Raw genomic sequence first — 21619 nt, forward strand, 5'->3', positions numbered from 1 at the left:
ACTGACTTTGTGCAAGTCTCTGAACTTGGATCTCACTTTCCTCATGTATAAAATTGGAAAAGAATATTTCTCTCACAGAGGGGTTATAAAGATTTAATGATGGAAGTTATAAAAAAGTTCAGGGTCGTATCTATCTCAATGGAAGCTTAATAAATATTCGTGACCTGCCTTACTCATTTTCTTTACGTTCCATTTCTAAGGGGCCACCCATCCCACCTGGAGGCTGAGCCCACATCTCATCCTTAGGGGAGAGTGAAACATGATAAAGGTCAACATTGAGGCTCAGCATGAAGTCACCCTCACTGCAGGTCACTCCTGACCTCAAATTTCACCTCCAATAACCTATTTTCTACCTGGATATTAAGACTCTATCTCTATGTTGCAGCTGAGCTCTAATCACTGGATTCCTGATCAAAGTGCCAAAGCACCTGTCCCAGCAGTGAGAACTCCTGTCTATTTGGGACATCAGTCTTCCTTTATCTTACCCATGTCACCCTCATACCTCCATCCTAGAGTCCTACTTCTGGAAATTTCCCAGGAGCTGGGGTAGTGCTATACACGGTCATACCTCCTCAGGACTGGGCACTTGCCAGGATTTTAAATATGACCATTCCTGCCTGCTGCTTGGCAACATTCTCCACTTCTGTGAAGACAACGCCATCACTTTAACTTGATGTCAACTCTCTGCCTGTACTAGTACCTGCTATCTGTGATCTTATCCTTTAGTTACCAGGTTCTGACGGCCGGACTGGACATATTCTTAGAAACAAATACTGCTTCTGTCCTTTAAGTGATTGCCTCGCTCCAATGCAGACCAGACAGGAAGCAGCGTTTTTTATCCTGGCTTATTTCATGAAATTCAACCACATCTTAGCTGAACATGCCAGGCAAACATATTCACTTCTTCACCAAATGTCAATAAGCTGCTACTATATGGCACTGTTCTAGGTGCTATGGCTAGAGCAGTGACAAAATAAAACTGCTGCCACCATGGAGCTTACATTCTAGTGGGGAGAACAAGGGCCAAATGTGCTGGGTATTTTCCAATAGCCCCTCAAAATCTATTCTCCACCCTGTCCACCTCACTCTGTGCCCTGGATACCAATCTCTATGAACTGCTTCAGGGTTTCTTTTCCCCCAGGCTTCCAGCTGGATTCAGCCAGTGGGAAGCACAGGCAGGAGAATGGGAGGAAAAAGGGAAAGAGAAATGAAGTATCACCCCCCAGTTCCCTCCCTACCAAGCAACCATTTGGCAGTAACTACATTCTTCTTACTCCAACCACAGCTCCTGTCAGGCAGCCCCCTTCTACAGCCACGGCTCTATCTGGGTTCTGCCACTGCTCCCCCACTGCCTGCTTACCCCTATGGTCCCAGCTGTAGTAACGGTGCCTCAGTCTTGCTGGCCTCAGGTTGCGTCATCATTTCTTGTTGGTTTCCCTAACGCTGCCCATGCCCTGTAAGTAGACGCTTATTAAACTCTCTTAAATGAACCCACATGAATGTGCTACCTACTTACTGCTAGGATCTGACTGCTATGCCAAATGAATAAATATACAATCTTACGGCTGGCAGTGGTAAGAACTGTGAATTCAAAAATTAAGCAGGGAAAGGTAGACATGGCACATGGAAGCATTCTTTTAGATGAAGAGTAGTCAGCAAAGACTTACCACAGCAGGTGATACGGGAGCAAAGACATGGATGCCTTTAAGAAGGGTTGCCACATAAAGTACAGGGCACCCAGTTAAATTTGAATTTAAGATTAACAGTGAGTAATATTTTAGCGTAGGTATGTCCTAAGTATTGCATGGGATATACTTATACTAAAACTTACTTCTTGTTTATCTGAAATTCAATTCTAACTGAGTACCCAGTATTTTTATTTGCCAAATCTGACAGCCCTGTTTAGAAGACTTAAGCCATATGAATAAGAGAGAGAATAGCATCACAGGCAGAGCAAATACCAGATACAGAGGCCTGAGGAGTTGGGTCTATACACGTTAAATTCAAGGCTATCAAGAAAGATGTCCCCTGTGTCTTAGTGATTGGGTATTGTTAGTGGTCCACAGAGTGTCACCTGGGGGAGAGGGAGCAAGGTTTACAGTCACGGTTCCTCTTCCTGTGACTTACGTGCTCTCTCTTGCTGTCTGTCTGTCTGTCTGTCTGTCTGTCTGTCTCTCTCTCTCTCTCTCTCTCTCTCTCTCTTATCTAATTCTGTTCCTTATGTTAATTATAGTATTAGGGGAAGATGAAGACAGAGGAGGAAATCAGATGCCACAGCCTCAGTGAAATAATAAGAAATGAACCTGAAAATTACGTGAAAGTAGCCAATATGATTTAAAGAACTCTTACACTTCTTAAATAACATAACTCATACAACCGGGTATGATTTCTGGAAAATCCTTAGGAGAGGGGTGCTATTTACTGTGCTCCTGCTGGGGGAGAACTGCCAGCTGAAGGCCTCCTGCCCACAGAAGAGGAAACTCGCTGCTAAGAAGGCACTCATGCCACCCCCCACTGACCCAGAGCTTTGCCTCCGTGGGGCCCTTAAGTAAGCCCACTCATTTCATTCTTCTAAAGCCACAGCCAGGGAGATGTCAACATCCACATTAAATAGAAAGACCAAGGCTTTGCCACATGGCAGGAAGGCAAAGGACTGATTCAGTGCACGAAACAAACTGGTTGTTTGATTCAATGAACTCAGTGGATCTGGAAATTTAGTATGAATGCTCTGTCTGGAGTCTTATGTAGACACTTCAAAGAAGATGTGTTCAAACTCAGACATTTGCTATAAGACATTCTTAATCATGTGTGTGTATTTGAATGCATAAAAGAAAATATAGGATAAGAAGGTAAACAAATTACATTAAAAATGTTATCAATATATTTTTCAACACAGATCGACATGTGCTTCATCATTAATGCGTTAAATAGATTTAAAAGAGAATCAAACAACCACTATAATTTTGAAGTAGTGAAGAGTGTAAAAACCCTTTCAAGATACCTCCAGCAACTGCAAATATAATACAAAATTATCTCTGATTTCTAGTGGTGACAGTCTGTGGCTTGTTGCCCACATTTGTAATTGTAGAAATTGCTACATTTTATAAAGAATACAGTGAAAATAAAGATGCAATTTTTCCCCACTCATTTTCATGGATGTCCTGAATTCTCTCACAGACCAGAGATAATGCAAGGTTGAATGAGTTTCTTCTAATTCTGAGCTTGAAAATAAACATTTTTCTTTCTTTCTATTCGTGAGCAGGATTCACTGAGGAAAAGCTCTCTCTAACTCATGCAGCTGGGTATAATTCCTAGAAAATCCCTAGGAGAGCTGAGATATAAGATCTGAGATACTTCAGAAATTAAATGAGACTTCCTAATTCAAGTACCTGATCTAGAACTTGCTTGCAATTTTTTTTCAAGGCAAGATACTGGCAAGATAAAAGCCTTCTCATTTCTAATTTGTTTCCTGATGCTCTAATATAACTCATTTTATAGTTATCCATACGAAATAATTTCTCTTTACAAACTTTATATTCAAATATCGATGTTTGCAAGTATTGTTAGAGTTTCTTTTATATTAACTAAAAAAATGAAAGCTAAAAATGCAGTTCAAGCAAACCATATCTGTAGAAAAAACTGAAACATAAGACACAATCATTTATCATCAGTCGTCTCCCAGGTACTGAACATGTTTCTTCCATTGAGTTTGTTTTTTTTTTCATAAGCAGTATTTTTACAAAGCATTCCTTAACGACCCAACATATTTTGCAGGCAACACCTCTAGCAATACTTAAGCTCTGAATGATAATTAGTTTCCCCTTCAACTTTTGTGTACACTAATGAAGCATGCAATATGGAGCAATGCATGCTCAATGGGGCCCCACAAGAAGATGTCTTTGCACATTAAAACAAGATTCGCTACTCCCAGATGATTATTAGCATTTTCCAAGTTATATAGTAATAACTTTGGAAAGAGTTATCTTCCTCTTGCCCATTTTCTTAAGTGATACACAACTGGTTCTTAAAACAAATAAGCAACACAGAAGAGCAGCATGAGCTGATTTTTCACTGACATGCTGTCCCAGGCCAGGTGAGCAGGAGCAGACCCTGAGACAGGGGTTGGCATATAAGTTTATGGGTGAGTGCTCTCAGGATCAAAACTTGTGGAGTCACAACAAGCAGTGAAAAAAGTGGGCTGCAAGGAATCCCATTGAAAGGCTCAGGTAAACCCATGGGGGCTCTGGAGCTGCACTGGCCCTGCAAAGGTGCCTCAAACTGGGGAAAAGAGGTCAAGCCTTAAACCCTCATACCAAGCAAATGTTGCATGTAGGCTGCCCTGAAAAGGCGGTACAACCTGCAAGGTCCAGAGCAATTGCAGGGAGATGGGCTCAGCTGCCAGCTGCCCACCACAAAGCTCCCCAGTAGCTGGGGAAGTGAGTGCTTCCATTCCAGAAGGGGAAAGGATCTGGATGGGACATAATGGATCCACTACATTTGGTTATAAAGCACACATCCGACTGCCATTTGAACAATCAGTAACAGGAAAACTAATGTCTGGAAAATGTCCCAAATCACAGGCTTAGGAGGCAGAACAGGGGTAAGAGCCCTTACCTGGATGGAGAGTTTAAATTTAATATGCTTTCTTAAATATTGGAATCTAAGTTATCTTTTAGGTTGTTCCTAAACTTATGGTGGGTAATAAATGCCTTGGTCTTGCTATGTCATAAAACATGTTTTTATATTTTGCCTTTGATGACTGATCATGCCCTGTTTGCTTTCTGTTCTTGTATTATAACTTTAAAGGTCAGCATTTTAATTTTAGTTTTACAGAGACTATCTGGAAACCTTTCATAATTATTCCTAAAAACTGTATTTATCTACTTATACCAATGTATACTAAAATAGTCTTTTTTTAAAGAAAGATCATGGTGCTTTGGGTAATAGTGGAATAGCTTTTATTGATTATATTTTCACAATTCCAATTATATTTTTACATTAGTACCTAAATACCCTACCTCTTGAGAAACAAAGTAAATAAAAGCTTATTTGCATCTTTCATCACTGCTACAATAATAGGCCTTTCTATTGCGCTCCTAATCAAGACTAATCCTACTGCTGACAATTCTGGTCAAAAACAAAAACAAAATAAAACCAACAAAGACAATGTTGAATTAAATGATCTAAGATCTACTCTTAAAACCTAGGAAAAAAGTATAAATTAAGCAAAATATAAATAGATGACAGGAAATAAAATAGGTAAAAGTGGAAATGAATGAAACAGAAGAAACAAACAATAGCAAAAATAAAATTCAGCCTAAAGTTGTTTCTTTGAAAAGATTAGTAAAACTGACCAATCCCTAGAAAGAGTGATCAAGACACAAACAGAGAAGCACACACATTACTAGTATCAGGAATAAAAAATGGAATGTCGATATAGATTATATAGACATTACAAGTAATCATACGGCAATATTAAGAAAAATGATAATTTCAATAAAATATATAAATGTGACAAATTCTTTGAATGATACATCTTGTCAAAACTGATATAAAACCAAATAGGAAAGCTCAATAATTCTATGTCTATTGAAGGAATTTAAATAATATTAAAACTATATCCATAAAGAAACATATGGAGGGTAATAAATAACTTGTTATTGCTATGTCATAAAGTATGTTTTATTACATATGTCTAAATGTCTTGATTACATATGTCTAATATGTTGCATTAGACACAGAGAAGCCTCAACAGTCTTCAAAAAGAAGAATGTTAAAGGATTTATAATTGAGTTTAAGGTTTATTATAATACATAACTATTCAAGACAATGTGGTATTTTTGTACGGACAATTCAGTGGAATAAAAGAATACAGAAATATACTTGCATACAACATAGTCAGTTGACTTTTGACAAAGGTACCAGTGCAATTCAACATGGAAAGGAATGGCACTGGAACCACTGGATATCCGTATAAAAGTATGAATGTTGACCCCTGCCTCATACAAAAGTTAATTTGAAACAAATCATAGCTGTCAAAGTAAAAGCCATGCAATCTTGGCATTGCAACCTTGGGGTAGGCAAAGATGGCTTAGACTGAGCAAAAGTACTAACCGTAGAAGAAGAAGAAAAAGGCAAGTTGCACTTCACCAACATTAAAAATATCTGTTCATCAAAATTCACTGCTAAGAGATGCAAAGGTAAGTTCAATACAAGGGGAAAATATTTGATACATATATCTGACAAAGGGGTTATATCCAGAATATATTAAATATGTTTTCAAATCAATAATAGAAAAGGAAACATTTCTATTTAAAAGTGGGTAAAATAGTTGAACAGACATTTTACAGAAGAAGATATTCAAAGGATTATAAGTACAAGAAAATACACTCAACATTATTAGGCATTAGGAAATGCTAATTAAAAACCAATATGATATACAACTCCATACTCACTAGAATAACCAAATTTTAAAAAACTGAGTGTATCAAATGTTGGAAAGAGCATATCAAACATTGAAATTCTCTACTATTGCTGGTGGAAGTGTAAAAATGGAATTTCCAACAAATTTGGAAAACTATTTGGCAGTTTCTTATAAAGTAAAGTGAATAGATACCCCATGACCTAGCAATTCTACTCCTAAGTCTTTCCTTACCCAAGAGAAATTTTTTTAATGTGTCCTCAAAAAGACAGCTCAAGAATGTCTACCTTCATTTTATTCATATGTTAAAACTGGGAACAACCCAAATGCCTATCAAAAGAAAAGTAAATCAATATTAGTGGTCTATTCCTACAATGGAATACTACTCAACATTAAAAGAAAGCAAACTAGAGGCACACGTAATGGAAATTATGTTGAACCAGATCAGAAACCAAACAGAAAACATTATGTATTATCTGTTTTGATTTATATGAAGTTACAGAACAGGCAAAACAACATTGGTGACAGAAATCCTGGAAAAGGGCACAAGGAAACTCCATGTGTTGATGAAAATGTTCTATGTGTTGATGGGGGTAGTGGTTTCATGGATTAATACATTTGCCAAAACTTATCAAGCAGTTCATACAAAATTTTTGGTATTTTAAATTAATTACCTAAATTTAAAAAAAGAACTCAGTGCTCAGGTTGCAACCCTGCTTATTATTCTTTCCCTGGTCTACATTAAATCAATACACTATCTTTAAAATCTCTTTTTTTAAGGTTTCTGAAAATAACTTCTCACAATAAAGGTATGTGAACCCTCATGTTGCATAATCTGATAGAAAAATAGGAGTTGGTTTCAGAGAATAAAATTTTCAATTTGTTACTATCTTCACCTTATTATATATACTTCCTGATAGCTTTAAGCTCAATTTATACTCTTCCTCCTAAATATTAAAGCATTCAACAATGGGCCCATAAAGCACAGACGTTTTGTTTAAGCATTTCCCTTTGTTCAGAGACTAGTGTTATGTTTTGTATAAAGTATTGATAAATGTCTAAATTCTATAATGACAATGGATAAATATTTTTTCTTGAATACCTACTCTGTGCCTTGTACTATGATCAACTTTTGGAAGTCATTACATTTTGCTTGGCATGACAGCCTCATTGTTACATTAAGTCTCCTCTGTTCTTTTCTCAATCAGGTTGAATTGCTTGATGTTAATGAATCCATAAGCCCAAACAAATGCTGAATTAGAATCATGTGAATGTTCATTTAAAGTGAACGCCCAGATGCTCATATGTGTGTAAAATGTGTTGCTTAATTTTTTTTTAATTGAGATATAATTTACAGACAATAAAATTTACTGTTTAAGCACAGCTCAAAGAATTTTAACAAATGTAAATCAACAAGTAACCATCACTATAATTAATATTCAGATTTTAATCATCCCAAAGTTTCCTTGTCCCCCTTTGAAGTCAATCCCCTCTCCTTATTTCCATCCCTTTGTAACCATTGATCTATTTTCTGTCCCTATGGTCTTGCTTTTTATAGGAACGAATATGAACAGAAATATCAAGTACATAGTCTTTTATACCTAGGTTAACTCAGCTTAATGCTTTTGAGATTAGTCCACATTGTTTCATATACCTGTGTCTGTTCCCTTTTTCGTATGGATGTACCACAATTTGTGCCTATTCACCAGTTAAGGGACATTTGGATTATTTCCAATTTTTGCTTATTTTGCATAAAACTGCTATGAATATTTACATACAAGTCTTTGTGGGGACATATGTTTTCATTTACCCAACTACTGTAATTGTTACAAGTATGTACGTTTTTTTACTCTATTACTAATCCTGATCACTGCTCTAGGAAAGTAGCAAAAAGTAGAGAAGGGATCAAAATGTAGGGAAGGGAGCACACTAGGGCCTAGTTCTTGGTTTCTGAGAACCATTCTTCAATAAAAGGAACCAGAACTTCTTTCAGAATTGGCTGATTCTAGGACTGGGCAGGAAGCATACAAGGTGGCCCTAAGGCATTCTGTAGTGTCAAAAACTAAGGAAGTGTTCAAAATATTAAAAAGGCCTACAATGATGGGGGTATGTCAAAGAGATATAACAGCTAACTCCTAGAACGGAAATATACGGGAGTATCTTCAGGACCTTGTTTTAAACAATAGTTTATTAGACTTTACACCAAAAGCACAAGCACCAAAAAATAAAAAAAATAAAAAAAAAAAATAAAAAGAACCTTGTCAAAATTTAAAACTTTTGAGTAACAAAGGACATCATGAAAGTAATAATTCAACCTACAGTATCAGAGAAAATATTAGGAAACTACATATCCTTATTGGGTTTAATATGCAGAATATATAAAGAAATTCCACAGTTCAACAACAAAAAGACAATCAACCCAATAAAAGTGGAAGTGGACAACAGTCATTTCTCCAAAAAAATATACAAATAGCCCAAAAGCTCATGAAAAGATGCTCAACATCATCAACTATTAGGAAAATGCAAATCACATCCACAATGAGATACAATTTCACACACATAGAATGGCTACTAGTAATAAAATGGAAAATAGCAAGTGTTGGAGAAGATGTGGAGAAATAGGAATATTTGTTCATTTTTGGTGGGAATGTAAAATGGTGCAGCCACTGTGGAAGACAATTTAGCAGTTCCCAAGAAAGTTAAGTATACAATTAGCACATGATCCGGCAATCTCACTGCTAGATAAATACCCATAAGAATTGAAGCAGGGACTTGAACAGATTTGCACAGCAATATTTATAGCAGCATTATTCACAATTGCCAAAAGATGGAAGTACGCCAAGTGTCCAACTGATGAACTGATAAACAAATTGTGGTATATGCATACAATGGAATATTTTTCATTCATAAAAAGGAATGAAATTCTGATATAAGTGACAACACAAATGAACCTTGAAGACATCATATTGAGTGAAATAAGCCAGATACAAAAGGACAATATTGTGTGATTTCACTGATATAAAATAATTAGAATAAGGAAATTAATAGAGTCAGAAACTAGAATTCCAGATAGGGAATGGGGAGTTAATGCTTAATTGGTACAGAATTTCTTTTTGGGGTGATGAAAATGTTTTGGTCATGGAAATTTTAGATTTTATATGTTACTAGCACAATTTTTTCTAAGAAAAATTAAACTGTACAACATAAACAATGAACCCTAATATAAATTATGAGCTATAATTATTAGTATAATAATAATATTCTTTTATCATTGGTAACAAAAGTACCACAATAATGGAAGGTGTTAGTAATGGGGGGGGGTGACAAGATGGCGGCACAGAGAGGAGTGGAAGCCAAGTAGTCCCCCTGGAACAACTACAAAAAACCAGAAACAACTAGTAAATAACCCAGAATAACTGCGGGGGGACAAACGAGACCATCCATTCATCATACACCAACCTGAATTGGGAGGAATGCCCGAGAACACAGCATAAAATCTGTAAGTAAAACCTGCGGAACCAGGTCGGGAGACCCCCTCCCCCATAGCCCGAGCTGCAAAGCCTCGTGGTGCCACAGAGAAGCTCTTTCCCAGCAAGTGAATACAGCTCAGCTGAGCTCCAACTGGGGTTTTAAGTAGCGAGTGTGAACTGCTCACTACAGGTACGCAGCCCCAAAAAACAGACAGTGGCTTTGGGTGACAACTGACCTGGGAGAGCCAGAGGGTCGCCTTGGACTCTGTCTGAAGGGAACTATCTGTTTCTTTTTCGGCTCAGTGGAGAAAGCCCCAGTCATTTTCAGTTTCTAGGGCTGTGACTCTGGGAAGGGTGGAGACACCACAAGCAGAGAGGGAGACCATTGAAATGCTAATAACCTCCACCTGAGGGGTCTTTCTTCTCTAGGAGGAAAGGGGTGGGGCCCTTTCCATTCAGAACCAGACCCCAGAGCCTGGGGGAACACGGCCATACCTCCTCACACCAGTCAATGATTATAGGCTAACAGGCGTCACCTGCTGGGCAGAAAAGCACAGTGACCCGAGGCATCAAAGGGTGGAGCAATTTTCTAAGACACACCCTCAGGGAAACCAGATACTGAATATTTCTTCCCTCTGGGACCTGAGCCTGTTCTGGTCTGGGAAAACCTGATTTGGATAACCAAGGAAACCATGCCTAGACAACACAAAATTACAACCTACACTAAGAAAAACAAAGTTATGGCCCAGTCAAAGGAACAAATGTACACTTCAACTGAGATACAGGAATTTAAACAACTAATGCTAAATCAATTCAAAAAGTTTAGAGAAGATATTGCAAAAGAGATAGAGGCTGTAAAGGAAGCACTGGACATGTATACGGCAGAAATCAAAAGTTCAAAAAACCTACTAGTAGAATCTATGGAAATGAAAGGCACAACACAAGAGATGAAAGACACAATGGAAACATACAACAGCAGATCTCAAGAGGCAGAAGAAAACACTCAGGAACTGGAGAACAAAACACCTGAAAGCCTACACGCAAAGGAGCAGATGGAGAAAAGAATGAAAAAATATGAGCAACGTCTCTGGGAACTCAAGGATGAAACAAAGTACAATAATGTACGTATTATTGGTGTCCCAGAAGGAGAAGAGAAGGGAAAGGGGCAGAAGCAATAATAGAGGAAATAATTAATGAAAATTTCCCATCTCTTATGAAAGACATAAAATTACAGATCCAAGAAGCGCAGCGTACTCCAAACAGAAGAGACATGAATAGGCCTACGCCAAGACACTTAATAATCAGATTATCAAATGTCAAAGACAAAGAGAGAATCCTGAAAGCAGCAAGAGAAAAGCGATCCATTACATACAAAGGAAGCTTAATAAGACTATGTGCGGATCTCTCAGCAGAAACCATGGAGGCAAGAAGGAAGTGGTGTGATATATTTAAGATACTGAAAGAGAAAAACCACCAACCAAGAATCCTGTATCCAGCAAAGCTGTCCTTCAAATATGAGGGAGAGCTCAAAATATTCTCTGACAAACAGACAATGAGAGACTATGTGAACAAGACACCTGCCCTACAGGAAATACTAAAGGGAGCACTACAGGGTGATAGAAGACAGGAGTGCATGGTTGGAACACAATTTTGGGAGATGGTAGCACAACAATGGAAGTACACTGAACAAAGGTAACTATGAATACAGTTGAGAGAGGAAGGTGGGGAGCATGTGAGACACCACAAGAAAGGAGGAAAGATAAAGACTGGGACTGTGTAACTTGGTGAAATGTAGAGTATTCAACAATTGTGATAAAATGTACAAATATGTTGTTTTATGAGGGAGAACAAGCAAATGTCAACCTTGCAAGGTGTTAAAAATGGGCAGGCATTGGGGGAGGGATGCAATCAGCATAAACTAGAGGCTGTAACTAATAGAAACATTGTATTATGCTTCCTTTAATGTAACAAAGGTGATATACCAAGGTGAATGCAGATAAGAGGGGGAATAGGGGAGGCATGTTAGACACTTGACATTGGTGGTATTGTCTAATTCTTTATTCTACTTTGATTTAAGGTTATTTTTCCTTTTGCTGCTTCCTAGCTGTCATTTTTTTGCTTCCTCTTTCTTTTGCCTCTCTACCTTCTTTGACTCTCCCTCCTGCCTTGTGGAAGAAATGTAGATGCTCTTGCTTAGTATGAGCAGAATGTTCAATTAGGATGAACTTAAATGTTTGGAAATGAACAGGGGTGTTGGTAGCAAGATGTGAGAATAACTAACAGCGCCGAATGGTGTGTGAATGAGGTGGAAAGGGGAAGCTCAGAGTCATATATATCACCAGAAGGAAAGTTGGAGGTCAAAAGATGGAAATGTATAAAACTGAATCCTATGGTGGGCAATGTCCATGATCAACTGTACGAATACTAGAAATCACTTCATGAACCAGAACAAATGTATGACAATACAATTAGAAGTTAATAATAGAGGGGCATATAGGGAAGAACTATATACCTATTACAAACTACATACTACAGTTAGTAGTATTTCAACATTTTTTCATAAACAGTAACAAGTGTACTATATCAATACTAGGAGTCAACAATTGAGGGGGGTTGGTTAGGGATAGGGGAGGTTTAGAGTTTCCTTTTCTTTTTTTCGTTTTTCATCTTTCACTTTATGTCTTGTCTGGAGTAATGAAAAGTTTCTAAAAATTGAACAAAAATTAAGTGTGATGGATGTACAGCTGTATGAGGGTACCCAGGGGCAAGTGATTGTACACTTTGGATCTTTGGATAATTGTATGGTATCTGAACAATCTCAATAAAAATGAAAAAAAAAAAAATAATGGGGGGGTGTATATGGGAACTCTGTATTTTCTGCATGATTTTTCTGTGAACTTACAAATTCTCTAATAAAAATATATATTTTAAAAAATTAATAAATAATAGAACCCAAAGCTGATTAGACATGAGAACCAAACCTCAGTTTAAAGAAATCTGGAGATAAAGGAACATGATAAAAGCACCACAGCAATGCCATCAGCAAATTCTATGGGGCATATTACCCAATTTCTTCAATAAATAAATGACATAAAAAAAGACGGTGGAGAGCTGTGTGTAAATCTTGTGTAAGCATGTATAAACCTTGTTTGGATCCTAATTTAAACAAACTAACTGTAAAAGGAGTTTATAAAACAGTTGGGGAAATTGGAACACTGACTGGATATTGAAGATGATAAATTAGTGGTCATTTTTTTAGGTATGATATTGTTATTATGGTTATATTTTAAATATACATACCGAAGAATTTATGATGAATTAAATACCAGATATTTATTTTGAAATAATCCAATGGAGCATTTGGGTATATTCAATATAAAAAGTCCTTTTCAAATGACACATATTGAAGTATTTATGGATGAATGATATTTCTAGGATTTATGTTAAAATAGTCCAGTGGAGGTAAGGGCATGGAGGGGCACAGAAGAAACAAGGTCGGTCATGTATAATAATTGAAGCTGGGCAATGGGTACATGATATTCTTACCACCTTTGTGTATGTTTAAAATTTTCCATCATAAAACATGAAAAATAAAAGTAAGACATATTCATAGTTGAAATTTTATAAAATATAGAAAGTGTAAAGAAGGAACTGGAAGTCATCTATAATCCTCCATCCAGAGATAATGACTATCAACATTTTGATAAAAAATCCTCCCATACTTTTTTTTACACATTTACAAAACATGTGCATATATATACATTTTTAAATAAAGCAACTGCACTAAATACTACTTTGGATTTGGAAGGCAAAATATCTATTCAGTGATGCTGTCTTTACTTAAAAACATTTTAATAATCCCCCATTAGGGTCTTTAACAGGCTTTCCAATTTCAGCTAGTTTCTCTTCAGAATTGCTTTCAGAGCTTTGGAATATTCTTTGGAATGTCCTCAATGATGGCATATAGTTTTTTGGCGGAAGGTGGAGATGCAGTATTTTTTAAAATAACAAGTTACTTAGAATCAAAGATTATTGATACAAGAAGATTACTTCAGGATATGTGGGACAGATTATCTTGAAAACCAGGCAATTTCTAATATGTAAGTTTTTACGTGTTTTGGGCACGGGCAGCAGACTTGAATGGTGTCACATAGTCATTATTCACGAGGAAAACCCACGTGGACTTAAAGACATGGGAAAGTCATTCTTTCCTTCATCCATGCATTCGTTAAGCAAACATATAATGAAACCCCACTACTGCCAGACCCTTGGCCAGGCGCAAGAGGTAGAGAGAGAAATAAAACATGGTCTGTCACCGATGTGCTCACAACTTCAAAACTCAAATTGCAATTTTTTTAACCGTTGGGGGAGGTTTTGAACCCTTCCACAGTCAAATGAAAGCTATAAACTCTCTTCTCAAAAGCATATGCATACACGTAAAATTTTCCACATTATTTCAAGAGGGATGACCTCACAATTAGTTGCCCTTAGTTACATCTATGGCCATTTCAAAGGATGTTTTATTTAACTTGCAAACCCCTGCAAGTATTCATGCTGTGGTATTTGTGTATGGGGTGTTTATACTCAGAGAGAGAAAAGGTTAGTTTCCTAGCCAGCTATTGAAAATGTATTGCCCTAAACATTCAAACATTTTTTTAGACATAGGCTGAATATTTTCAATTATATTTAATAAGGAGATTTTTAAAGGCCGACGCGTGAAAAATTCTTTAATAAACAAAGGATCTCTCTAACGGATTTAATATTGTTAAACCCCCAAATATCTGTCAAATAAAAAGATGTTGTGACACTTTCCAGTACTCTTTCATTTACATTGAAACAAATCTCAGATCTCATGGTTTGTCTGGTACTTCACCCTGTAGCCTATGAGTCTATAAAGGCACTTTTAATTTTTATTTATTGTAGTTACATGGTGACAGTCTAGTTTTTCACAAAAATCTACAATAAGCCTTTCATCTCCTATACCATATCTTCAAAAACTATTTATGTGTTTAGTAAATCATTATCCTAATTGGTAAAAATGTACTTTTTGTTGTAAATAACAAGAATATGTGCATATCACTACCAACCTAAGCTTCTCAGCCCTTCCACTTAAAAGATAAATGATTCTCATTTGATTGTCAGCTCTGAGGTTGAATCAGAGCTCTAGTCATAAAACCCTGTGGAATTTGGAAGGATGGAAATGTTTAAGTAATGGATGGTTGTGATGGTGGCACAACATCGTGAACACAATTATCAGCAGTGAAATATATATCTGAATATGATTAAAAGGGGAAATATTAGATTGTATATATGATAACAGAATAAAAACTTTTAAAAATTCATGGGACTACATTCCACATAAATCCTAAGTTACACCACGGACTTTAATTAATAGTGCAATTTTTTAAATGTGCTGTCATCAATTGTAACAAATGTTCCACAACAATGCACGGTGTTGGTGGTGGGGTGGTGTATGGAAATCCTGTATTTTAGGCATGATTTATTCTGCAAACTCAGAAATTCTCTAATAAAAAGAAATAAAATAGAATTTTAAAAACCCTGTACACACATCAATGACTTCATTCCCAGAGGAGAATGTTCTTGTTTGTTCTTTTCTCTTACGAAAAAAGTGCAATGCTATCTTTTATGTATTTTGTTTTGTTCTCTTAAAAGAGTAGAGTTTTGTTTGCAATTAGATTGCTCTCTAAAAATATAGCCTCAGCCAGCTGGTACATGGATTATCACAGAAAAAAGTCTCAATTGAGGAAACAATCTTTTATTTATGCTCCATGAGCTGTTGCACTCTGCAGTGTGTGCTCTGTGAACCTCTGTGTGTCTAGGAGGCATGTGCTGTTTCTGGGAGTCCAGGAGCGCGTTCCTGGGCCTGTGGAGAGCAGGAGAAGCAAAGAGCTACGACCCAGCAGCCTGGAGGGTGGCCGCACAGCTCTCCACTCCTGCCCGGTGACACAGGGGCTTGTAACTGCGTTCTCCCACCCAGAGCTCATGCTTTGCTGCCACAGCTCTTGGTTAACCGCCCCCCTCCCCACCCAAAGGAGAGAAAGGAGGCAAGATGCTGCTTTTTTAATCAACTAGGTTTCAAATACTGAGGAGCTAAAGGCATTAGCTGTTTTCTGACTTGCTGCAATGAAAAGATCATTTGACTTGTTTTGTATTTTCTGGAGCAAAACTAAAGAAATCCCTCTGAAACACAGTCAAAATGATTGTTTGAAGGTCTATGGGCTTTTCAAAACGGTAACCATCTTTGTTTTCTCACATGCACCACTCTTTCATTCAGTTTCTATGTTGGTTGTACTAAATACAACAGATACTGAAAAAGAAGACATGCTATTCCCTCATTAGTTGGTAGCTTTTGAAAACTGAAAGTTCTTTTTCCAAAAGAAAAGAATTGAAGGCTGGGTAGTGTAATTCATGTGCATACTTTTAAATGTTTCTGATTTTATAAAAAGTGAGGGGAAAATACTTCAGATTTAGAGCAGGGACTATGACCATTTGGTTCGAAGGCTGCTGGGCTCCTAAGGCTGCTCTACAGAAGAAGACTTTGGTTGAGAAGTTCTGCACTGCTAGTAGAAAAACAGCCCGATTCCTCCGACACCCATGAAACAGGAGGGTGACTGTACAGAGGGTAGCCCAGCAGATACACTTGTGTGCCTTGATGCACTGGGACATCTGCTAAATGGGGCTAATCTGGGGGCTCACGGCGTGGGACTGGCTGCTCTAACAATTGTCCTCAGTCCAAGGGTCGGGTCATGGCTAGAAGTTCGTTTTCAGAACTTAGCTGGACAGTGTTCTTTATTAAGTTGTTCTGTATCTAGCACTTTGTAAATTTGGAGCCCTGTGCTAATGAGGGCCCAGAAAAGCCTGCTGGACATAAATGCCATGTGAAAAATTAATGATTGGAGTCCCTCAGCCTCTCCGAAGAGTGTGCCTACCTTCCAGGAGCCCGCGGAGCTGACTCATCATTTGCCGTCAGACTGTGAAGCTCCAGACCACTGTTAGGTCTCAGTGCCCAAGACTGACAAGGTCATTTATAATGGTCAGGGGGACTGTTCCTTATACTTAGAGAATGTCTACTGATGATGCACGGAACATTTGTTGTTCTACACATCATCATCCTGCCAAAGAAACTAAACATGACGGATCTGCAGGTTACCTTTTAGGTCTGCCATGTTGGCTGTCAATTTAGTTCAGTCAGAATTTGCATCAAGTAGAGTAGTTTGGAAAATATTTGTTCTTCTGTATTATTTTTAGAATTTGGGGGGTTCATAGCAAGATATCTCTCCTTTATTAATACAACAATATTTTCTAACATAGCTTGATGTAAACACAATTTTGTTGTTAATTTTTTTTTTTAATACAAAGTTCTGTGACTTGTTGTTGGGAGGCAAACAAGTCAAAAAGAACTTCATTGTTAGCCAGTGAAATCATGAATTACAGCATTCCTTTTTCAAACTTCAAAGAGAGAGAAAGAGAGAGAGAGAGAGAAAGAAATGGTTCACATTAGTCTCTGGAGTATTTGGAGGGTAGAAGATAGAATTTACTGGGTCAGGGGCAGGTACTACCACAGAATATTTTTCCAATCATTTATACTTGTTGACAGCAAACTGTTGGACAAATGCAGGCCTTTTTTGGTCACGAAATTCTGAGAGCTTTAGAGATGTTCATGCATGGAAGAGTAACGCTGTGTTTGGCTGAGCAATTTGGAACAAAAGAATGAGAGCGATAGAAGAGAATCAGGCAACTATGGTGACAAAACGTACACTGAGTTTTTTTGCTATTCCTTGCTGTCAAAGCCACTTAACCACCACGTGTCCTCATACACTGAACCTTATGATTTGTGAGCTCCTTTCATGAAAACCTGGGGGCTGTAGGTCTCTCCACCCAGGAGACAACAAATTGTAATCACCTCCTTCATCAGTCTGAGCCCAAGTCAGTGACAAGCAGACTCCCCAGGGCAAGGCATCTTTCAAACAAGCCACACAATCCAGTAAGCAACAGATAATTCCTCTGTTGGCTCATGTGGTGTTCATTTAGAATTCGAGAATTTCCTGGGCTTTCCTCCCTTGAGGGGTGCAAAGCAAATCCTTCCAAGGCACAACCTACCTAAAGCCTAACTAAAACTCCTGTCAAAATTCATATCAATTAGGTAGAAAATAATCTACCAAAGAATTTAAAATTATATTTCTAATTTTTCAACCCTTTGTAAAATGCCCATCACAGTGTTAGTCCCATAATAATAGGAATTCAGTGTGTTTTAATTCTCCACCCTCACATCTTACAATGACAGCTCTTGTTATTACCTATATTTTGAAAGTATTTTACTGTTTGGAGTTTTCTGGCTGTGCTGTCATTCTTGAAACACACTATTTGTTAGAGTTAGGCAAGTGTGAGATAAACTATTAAGCAGTTTCCAAAATGTTTGCTTCTACCACATATTGGCTTTACATATTCTGAACTAAATGAATCTATCAACCAAGTCTCAAGTCACAAGATGGGCACAGTCCATACATTCACGTAGTTTACTCAGAACAGACACACAGCATTAGTGCACAGAAGGCACCAAATACATCTCAGCCGCAAATTTTCTCAAATCCACAAATGCCAAACCTGCCAGCATAACCAAAACACCACGGCTGTGCTCAGAGACTTACACATTTCCTGAACTAGCTCTGGAATGAGCTATACCTCCCTACCTGTGCAGCTGACCTGGCTTTAGCAAGTACACTGACAACACAAGAGGACAAAGCAAGGGTTTTGTTGCTCTTTTTCTTTTCATCACATCACCACAATTTTGGGTGAAATCAGGAATAAATCAAAGATCAAATAATTCCATATCCAGGTATAAGTCCATCAGCTACCACAAGGAATGGTAACCTGTGCAGCAAAAAGTTTTAAGAGGTTCCCAGTTTTGCAAAATTGCTGAGTAAATATTCCAAACTTTATCACTCTCCCTCTCACTTGTCATGGAATAAACAATTAATACATATAAAACACATATACTATATCTAAATCATATAGAAACACACATATATACACATATAAATATATATGCATACACAAATATATATATGTTGAAACACACATATACACACAAACACACACACACACAACTTCTCCAGCATTTGGCCAGAATTGCTAATACAGAATCTATTTTCCAGGACTTTGCTTGATCACCCCATCTCCTACCAAGACAGCGTCCTTCTAGATAGTGAAGGCAGATTTCATGGAGGATGTGGAGTATGAGCCAGGCTTTTAAGAACGTGCTCAGTTATATTTATGAAGAAGAGAGGGGAGACAAGTGCAAACTGGGAGATTTTTGCAAGACAAGGAAGTCACAAAGGATTCCTATCAGAATTATAATAAATGCTTATAGCAAACAAAACTAGACAGATTCTATCTATATAAAGCTTATGTAAAGTTCAAAAATGAACTATGTATTATAAAGGATACAAAGATACAAAGAAAAGGAATAAAAAATTAAAGTTTCAATGCATGGGCATTTTTGAGGAAAGAGATCAGAAAAGGAAAGGTACAAGGCACATGCAGTTATCCTCATCTAACAGATTTGGCAACTGAGGATTAGATGGGGCTATTCACTTGCCCCAGGTCAAAGGGGCTGAGTCAACACCCACGCTTAAAATAAGAGTATTATCAATACAAAGGTAATGAGACTGAGCAAAGCATTTGGGATATAAAAAGGATGACAGGCCTGAAGGGGCAAGGGCACACAAAACACACAAAATACGAAGAGACATATTCCTGGTTGTATGGGGATCTCAACTTAAAGGTGTTTCCACGATAAAATGTGCTGGCTTTGTCTTTCCTTGTTTATTAAAAGCAGTCAAAGTGATTCAAACATTCTAGGAGTCAAACAAGCTTCAAGATCAGTCGCTCACACTTTGCTGTTCACTCAAATACAAACTCTCACATGTGTGAGATATTCTAAAAAGATCTACTTACTTGGTGTGCATCACCCCTTTCCACCTCCAATAGGTTGTGAGATAAAGTCTGCGTCACAATAAGATTAGGATGCAGGCTGTGATAGTGTGCTTCCTTGTTCAAAAATTAAAAGTTAAATTAAAATTTTATGCATGGGAAGCATCACCCTTATTCTTTCTGAAAAGGTTTGCATATTGCCTCCTTAGCTACAACCCTGGAAAATAATTCTTCAGGTGTCATACTTCCAAGTTTTTATTTTCTGGGAAGACCAAAATTTTCCTGTGTGGGTTTTGGGGGGAATTGGTTAAAGCAGCTTCAAAGCTCCCTGCTCCCATCTTTGTCTCCAGCAGTTTACAAATACTGTTTTATTTTATTGCTTCATTAAATTTTTTGCTTGATTCCACAAAACTTATCTTATTTATGGTCCATATTATTTATCCACCCATTTGTATTTTGATGCTACAAAGGACAGTAAAAGTAATTGCAAGCTTTATGCGACCACAGATTCAAATCTTATCCTTGTGCAGACTGTGTCACTGGCAGTGCATATCAACTGCTTTAAAACTGGTCAGAGATTTTGACACAACCATTCTACTTTTAGGAATTTACCATGGGGAAATAAATAGAAATGTGATTAAAGATTTGTGAGCCAACATATTTATCATGTGTATTTATATTATAGCAAAAATATAAACAGCTAAAATATATAGCAATGGGTGAATAATAAAATAAGTTATGGCAGATTCATACAAGGAAGCATTTTACAGTCATTAAAAGTAACCTTAAAAGGACTATTTAATGACAGAGAAAATGCTCTTATGTAATATTAGTGAAGCAAAACTCTTTGAACCCAATGATCTCAATTATGAGATCAGTACACCTGTACAGAAAAAAAAACAATACACTAAAGAACATAAAATAAACTAGCAACAATCTCTAAGTAATGCAATTATAGTGATTTTTATTTTCTATTTTTGCTATCATTATTTTCTGAATTTATATGGAAAGCATTGCTACTTTTCTAGCAAAAATCATTTTTCATTAGTTTAAAATACAGTTCCACCAATAGTTCATGAAGCAAACTTCTAGCATATATTAAATTATAAGTATTAAATATAAAGTAAAACCTGACTTCTTTTCCACAGAAAGCCCACATTAGGTTAATAAAATTGGGTATTCCATAGTCTGCTGCAGCAAGACACTGGAGAGAGAATCTGCTGTGTGTGTGTGTGTGTGTGTGTGTGTGTGTGTGTGTGTGCAAGTTTAAGAGAGGAACAAGACACAGCAGAACACAGGCTTTGAAATCAGCCTGGCCTAGTTGCTGACCCCTGTTCTACTGCACACTAACCCTATAATCCCTGACAAGTCTTCATCTGCAAAACTGTGATGATTGCAGTGGTCAAGAAGATATTTTAGAATGCATGTGAGGTGTTAAGTGTAACACCAGGTATGTGGCAGGTTTGTAGCCGATGGTGTATGTCATTCTGATTAGGAGAGACCAAAACCAGCAGGTGTGACCAGCGTGTCTGCTGCCTCTCCTTCTCCTCCTCGTAGAACCAACACCTTGACATGTTCTCATTTGAATGTCTTTCTTCTTCCTTTGACTTCCTCCAGGGACCACGAGGGGGCAGCTTTGCAGGGGGGTGGTTGGGTGGAAGAAGACAGAGTGGCCCTGGACATGCCAAATGGGCAGCCTAGAAAGCAAGGCAACTCTGAAGGAAAGGACCCCCCAGTCCTGGTGCTTGCCGCAGGGGGCAGGGAGCGTCGCATG

Source organism: Choloepus didactylus, chromosome 17 (genome assembly GCF_015220235.1).
Source record: "Choloepus didactylus isolate mChoDid1 chromosome 17, mChoDid1.pri, whole genome shotgun sequence".
NCBI lineage: Eukaryota > Metazoa > Chordata > Mammalia > Pilosa > Megalonychidae > Choloepus > Choloepus didactylus.